Raw genomic sequence first — 7,413 nt, 5'->3', positions numbered from 1 at the left:
GAAGAAAGTGGCGAAGATGGTATCATTGCCTCCTCCGTCACAGGATAAAGCCTGAAAAAGAGACCACACATTTAACCAACCTATTAGCAGACTGCATACCAATTGCTGGCTCATGTCTCGAAAGATACATTCATTCTCTAGTCACTTTTTGCTTTAAGCGGAGTAGTGCCTGGTAATGTCAAATGTTACTGTATCGGAGACTACAGGGTTCTTCATTGCCTGCGTTCAAACACATCTTCCACTTGTATAGAACTTGGTCATAGGCCTCTTTCCATCACTGAGATGATCAGAGATTTTGGACGTATTCGCAGGATCCTCTCCTGCATGGTGTCCAAGTTGCCACGAAAACCTTACTGTTGAACTGTGGTAGGCTCCAACCACCTCGATGGCTGATAAAATGTCTATAAAAATCACTGCTCAGTGGTCTGCCCTGAGTGATTTCCTCCCATTCCTCACCCAAATGATTCGCTGTATGAATCAGAGCCTGGGTTTTTTGATGGTTTATCTGGAAACCTACAGGGTCTCTTTTAGAGAGAGACTTTTGCATTGGTAGTAAAGATTTGCCACTTAATCTTGCGGCTCCCACTGCATCTGTTGGCATGCACAGGGGACAGGGTGCAAAAAACTCTTTCCTTCCCACTGTGGAGACCCATAACAGTGATAAGAGAAACGGTCCTGAAGAAATTCTCTGGGTGGTGGCATCTGGCTCATCAGGGGAAGGGAAAGGCACAGCTCTAGGGGTTTTCCCCTCCTCCCCGTGGCCTTGGTATGTCCAGGCCTGACTGTAATGAAAATCAGGCTGTATGACTTCATTAGTGACTTGCCACAAACAAACAATGTGCTGAGCTTGTGTTGCAGCCAAGAATTGGCTAGGAAAGTTGCTCTTGTAGGTTCAGCTGCAGCCTGGGTTGGGATGGCAGCTCTGCTGCCGGGGCACCAACTCGGGGAGGCTGGGGACTTTGTGTGAGAGAGTGTAAAAATCAAACCGGTTCTTGAGCTGGAAAACTGTGCTTGATGTCTGGTAACTGTGAAGGGAGGGGTGCTTTTCCTTTTTCATAATAAAAAAGAAAAACCAAAATGCAAGGAAAGTGATGAGGGTAATGCTTGCAGTGAAGCACGTGAATAAATGCATAAATGTTGTTTGCAAGGTTTAGGGCATTCAGCAGTTCCAGGGGAAGTTGATGGGAGTCTTTTCAGTGCTTATGATTGCTTAAGACCTGTGATTAATTTTTCTTCATATTTTCTAGAAAATAATTAGAAAAGGATTTGAAAGACCTTCCATTGTATGATACAGATAATTGTTTTCCAGCATAAGGTTAGATTTTTTTGACCATTCCTTCTTTCTCATTATATTGAGTCCTAACTTCTGATACCCCTCATGTCAAGATTAAATTATTTCAAGTACACTGAAATATTCTGAATATCAGAAATCACAATTTAATAGCAACACTTTGAACAGAGAACAATTTAACTTCCAGCTTAAGAAGAATAGTAGGCATTAGCAGAACTAAACTTCTTTCCTTACAAAACTTTTCCTTGTGATTTATCCTTGGAAGACATCTCTTTATTCGTGGTTAAAGTGCATAATCAGATATGTGATGTACAGTTGAAATGCCTCCAACCTATCTTAAGTCTAAGCTGCCATGCTGGACTAGTTCTGCTTTCATAGAATAGTATTTGGATCCTGATCGATGATACTGTGGGAACTGCCTATACCAAGTCCCAGGGGCTGTATCCCATGGAGGTGGTTCATACATATCCAATACTGAAAACTTGCCCTTTAAAGCCTTCTGTGCCTTCTACAAATACATCTGTCATTGTTATAAGTTGCTCTGTTGACGTCATTGCTGTAATTTTGGAGTATCTATCTGATGATGCAGAGCTAAAGTAATGTTAGGTACGTTTTATTGTGGATCAGGAAACATAAACCTCAGATAGGATACGAGCAAATGTTTTCATAGCCAGTAGCTCATTTCATGCAAGTGCTTTTGGAGGACGGTGAGGGCAAGGATACACCTCAAGCAATGCTTGTGAAAATGGAGAGAGCCTAAAATGGTTGCCCTTGACTTGCCAGAGCTTGCAGAGGATGTGGATTTTGACTGGATCCTGAGTCCAGCTTTGCTGTCCGTTTGCTGTCCCATCCTGTCAAAGCACGGTCTGAGATAAACCAGAAACAAGCAGCAGGATACAGTGTGGGATTTGGTAAGGGATGGGAAGGAAAAGCAAGTCTTAATATGGGTTAGGAAAACATCTGCCTACAGGTGAGCCTGGCTAGCCATGCTGCCTGCCTTGTAGCAGCATCACTGGTTGCAGAATCCTTCCTGGGATGGTCCCAGCATCACACCAGGGATGGGATTTGTCACACCCTTGGCCCCCACGGGTGTTGTAGAATCATAGAATCATAGAATCATTAAGGTTGGAAAAGACCTCTAAGATCATCGAGTCCAACCGTCAACCCAACACACCATGCCCACTAAACCATGTCCCTAAGCGCCTCATCTACACGTCTTTTAAATCCCTCCAGGGATGGTGACTCAACCCCTTCCCTGGGCAGCCTGTTCCAAGGCCTGACCACTCTTTCAGTAACGAAATTTTTCCTAATGTCCAATCTAAACCTCCCTTGGCGCAACTTGAGGCCATTTCCTCTTGTCCTATCGCTGTTACTTGGGAGAAGAGACCAACACCCACCTCGCTACAACCTCCTTTCAGGTAGGTGTAGAGCGTGATGAGATCTCCCCTCAGCCTCCTTTTCTCCAGACTGAACAGTCCCAGTTCCCCCAGCCGCTCCTCATAAGATTTGTTCTCCAAATTGGAGAGACTGGTACTGGTTGTACCACCAGCATCCAACACTGCGATTGCCTGATGCCAGCACCATGCCCAAGACAAACCCTGCCCTCAGGTTGGTGTAGGCACAGTCATACTGAGTCAGTGGCAGAGCTCAGAATGAATAGGAATATTATATTTTTAAAAAGCTGCTATCAAATGTCAGTGAATTTCTAAGCAAGCTGTACATTCACTGTTTTGGACTCCTTGGAAAACCCCAGCCAAAATCCGTCCTGAGTTCTGGCAAGTTAAAAGATCATTCTTTTCAACTTGCAAAACAATTTTCTTTTTTCTTTAACTCCTACAAGAGTTTCTCCTAAGAAGGGAAGCAGGCACTTGTGTCCCAGTGCCTTTCTGCTAAAGAGTTTCTGTCTGTCTCTATTTTCGAGACAGGTTACTGCTCAGTTGCATGACACTCCCCGAGAAGCTGGAGGGGAAGGTGGCAGAGGCTGTCACTGGCACAACACAAATCAGTGTAGAGAGCAATGTACTCGAGGAAATGGAAAGAGGAAGCGCTGGTCAATACTTTGCACATTCCATCTTCCAGTGTGGTGAAAGAAAATAGCAAAGAAAAGGCTGGAACATATTTTCCAGGGATTTCTATGTTTTTCAGAGAGGATTAAGAGGCTGATGTCAAGAAGAGAGTGAGGCACAGCTGGAAAATAAGAATGAATGTGAGTGAGGGTGAGTACTTTCGGTGCTGCTTAGCTGACTGATGCTGTTCCAGGCGCTCTTCCAAGGGGATGATTCGCAAAATCCGGAAGGGATGGGTACCGCCTCCTCTGGGGAGTTACCCAGTAATGGATTTTCCAGAAGACTCCAACAACGATGGACTGTAAATGCTGAATCTGGGTTGAAAACCACTCCTGAGTGTTGCAAGTATTTGCAGCCCTCCAGGACTCTCTTCAGAGCTTCTCCCATCACCTCCAAAACCCCAAACCAAATAACTGAAACCTGTTTACTAGACCTTTGATACAGGGATAAGGCGTTCTAGTTCCCTAGGGTGAAATCATAATATTTGCACCACCAACCCTTCCAGCAGAGGAGTTGTATTGGGCCATCTTGAGCAGCGGCTCCTAGATTCGGTCTTCAGCACTTAGCTCCTTGCTTAGCTCTTTTGTTTTTTTCATAAATAACCTGTTATTAGCAAGGAAGCATCTACTCTGCAGCCACGGAGAGGGACACCCCAACAGGAGGTTATTAGCCAGAACCAATTTCTTATAGTAACTAACAGAAATTTGAGCAGCAGGGTTGTTTTGTTGGTGGTAGCGGTGAGCGTAGCATCGGGGCTTGGGGCTGTCTGCCGGGGCACTCCTCCGTCAGAGGGGATCTGGTGTAAGGCTTTGCAGCCACGTCCTCCTGCCTCTGGGAAGAGCCAGGTCCCCTGGATATTTTGTGTTAGTGTCTTGGTCTTTCTGTGGTTTTGACCAGAAATTCCAGCCTGGTCTTAGCAACTTCTGCTGATAAGCATTTCAGTGAAACTGGTACTTTCCAGGAAAAGAGAGAAAAAAATGTAACTTTGTTGAAAAATTCATGGCTTGCACTTTCTGGGACATCGGTTTTCCTTGTGGGGTTGAGTCTTGCAAGCTTTGGGAAAAAAGAAAAAAAATAACTATTTCATTTTCTTTTATGCAATATTCCCTTTCGCCTTTAACATAATCTATTCATTTTGATCCTCTGGTAGGCAATCGCTAATGCAGAGTTGAGAAACAGATCTTTTTTGTCCCTTTTGGAGCCTGTTCTTTCAGAAAAAAAATTGTATTATGAATTATATGAGTTTACGTATTCAGTAATACAGGTCTCCGTCAAGCAGGGATGCATAGTCGGTCTGAGCAGGTTCAGAATATTTTAGAATCCTGGAGGATAAATCAACTGTAGCATATGAACTTCTAAAAACCATTAAGGAAAAAACTTCCTTGCTGTTAGAAGCTAGAACTTTTGCTGATGAATGGGAGTGAATTTGAGTATTATTTCCTGGATTATGTGTTGTAGTTACTGGTGTTCAACACATTCATTTTGTCCATTTGACAGGAGTTGTGTTGTACGGTAAAAACAGATAGTTTCTAAGAAATATTTATGATGTATTAAACCAGATTAGCTGAATTATCTCACAAGTTAAGTAAGGGAGCGTATGACTTGGCTTTTTTTCACACCAAGTTTCACTGTTTTCTCTTTCATTCTTTAGTTTCCTCTGTGTACAGTTTAGTTACAGATGTTTCCTCCCTATTTACCCACTTTCCTTTGTTTTTGTGGATGGATCAGATAGCAAAAGGAGAGAAAACATGTGAAATGGACTGTAAATGGAAGAAAATCAACTATGACATCTCAAGCGAGGGATGTGTGAGTCATTTTTGTTTTGGGAATGCGATAAGGAAAGCCAAGCAATGGTATGTCACTGATATAAAAGGCATAAATTAAAAAACAATAAAAGGACTATTTTTTCCTCCTCACATTTCTGCATAATTAGTCTGTGGTTATTGCCCTTCGGGAGGTTTGTGAGTTACAAGATTTTAATGTGATCTTTAAGAGCGATGGAGTGTTGATATACATCCAGCATGTTAAGAATAACTGAAAAATCCCATGTCAGAGCTCCGGGTGATCTCCAGCGGTCACTGGTGGGACGGGTTGGTGCATGGGGACACGGTCTTGTCCTTTTACCTGGCATAGCTGTGCTGGACGCTGTGGACGCCAGGATAGCGGCTCCTGGCTTTGACTCAGGCCAGCAAGTTTTGCTTTCCTCTGCAATACATAAACTGACTTTACTTCACTTTTTAAAAGGATCGGTCTTCTAGCTGGCAGTGCTGCTAATGAAGTGTATCCTTGACAATTAATAACATCCTAGTGAATCTGCTGCAATAAATCATATTTCTGTTTCATTACAGTCCTACTGGTGGTAAATCTCAGACTTCAGTAAAACAAAAAATATTACCTTTTGAATTGTACATGACATGTACGTCATGGTGTAGATTATTTATAAAGCTATTGTACAATTTCTTTATCTTTGAAAATAAGGAAGTGACTTTGTCTTATTTGCACAGAATTTAATATAAGAGGACTTGTAGAATGAGTCATGTTTATTGTGTTTTCTTATGCAAACTCATAGTTGCTATAGTTTTCTTTATTACTTTTATTTAAAATTATAAAAAAAAAAACAGCTTAAGAATTTTTTTGATCTTTGGCTCTTCAATTCCTGTTATCCTTTGAGTGACTTTATGTAATACCTAAACAAGATGCACATTGAAGTCCTTGTTGCTTATTGACTTTTACAACCTTTAAGTTGAACTGAAGTTATCTGGAGCTTAAAAATCCCCTGGTCTGTATGGTAATGAAGGATCAAAGTCTAAGGAAAAGCTCAGGTGACTCTTTAAAAATATTGACACTAGACAAACGTACATTACTGAATTGTTCATACAATGCCATGACTCAGAATTGTTTAGGCACCTAAACTTATGTATTATGTCTGTTCCTGCTTAAAAACACTCAGGTATTTAAATGGCTGCATATTTTTAGACCCTCTTGGTTGCAATTAAACACCTGCTTGAAGTCAGGTCTACACTGAAGTGTTCCTCCGAGTCAGAGCAAAAGTATTGAGCGCTTTCCGGGACTGAATTCCAAAACTTTAAGTAGCATTCAACTAAAATGTTTAAATCATTAGATCTTCATACAGACATTTTATTGTTGTCAGAGAAAAACAAAAACCTGCCAAGCACTGAAAGATCCTGCTAACTTTCTGCAAACTTCTCTGCATCTGTGAAATGCAGCTCTGGTACATTTTCAGGGCCAGATCTGCCTCTCGTCATCCCCCTATAACACCAAGAGCACTGTGATCCTTTCAGCTGCCTTGACTCTGATGCCACTGACTCAAGACAAGCACAGAGTCAGACCCAGCCTTTTGCTCCAGTAATTGCTGCACAACCTCATCCCACTGCTGTGGGTCTCAACTGTGCACCGGGGGACCAGCCAACCACTCCCCATCCTCGCAAAGGTGTATTTCAGCTCACAACACATTTAAACCAGCCAACATTTCATAAGCACTTCCCTAGCCTCAGCACCTCAGTCAGTAAAAGGCCAACTAGACCCCTGCGTGCATGTTGCCACAGCTGTTACAAGGGTCCGTGCTTCTGGAGAAGGGCAGATGCTCACTGCAGCCCCCTGCCCGAGCAGGTAGCCCAAGGGCTGCTGTGGTCCAGCAGCAGGTGAACTCGCCCATAAGGAATCGGTTTGTGTTTGGCTAGTCTGCAGGATCAGGTCTGTATGCACAAGACGTGTAGATGTGGCAGTTAGAGACATGGTTTAGTGGTGGACTTGGCAGTTTTAGATTAACAGTTGGACTTGATGATCTTAAAGGTCTTTTCCAACCTAAATGATTCTATGATCTACCTGGAGACATGCTTTGTGATGCGTCTGAAGATGATTAAAGACACACTCACCACTGTGTTATGAATCAGATGTGTTTATTCAGGAAAACACCCATGCCCCCAATATTTAAACTGCAATAATTAACATAGAACAATTTCATTTTACATGATATAATTATTTTGACATTTCATATGTGTCTATTGCTAAAGCCCCCAATGAACTGTCTCACAA

Source organism: Calonectris borealis, chromosome 21 (assembly GCF_964195595.1).
Source record: "Calonectris borealis chromosome 21, bCalBor7.hap1.2, whole genome shotgun sequence".
Classification (NCBI taxonomy): Eukaryota; Metazoa; Chordata; class Aves; order Procellariiformes; family Procellariidae; genus Calonectris; species Calonectris borealis.
Note: the sequence above shows the minus strand (reverse complement) of the source record.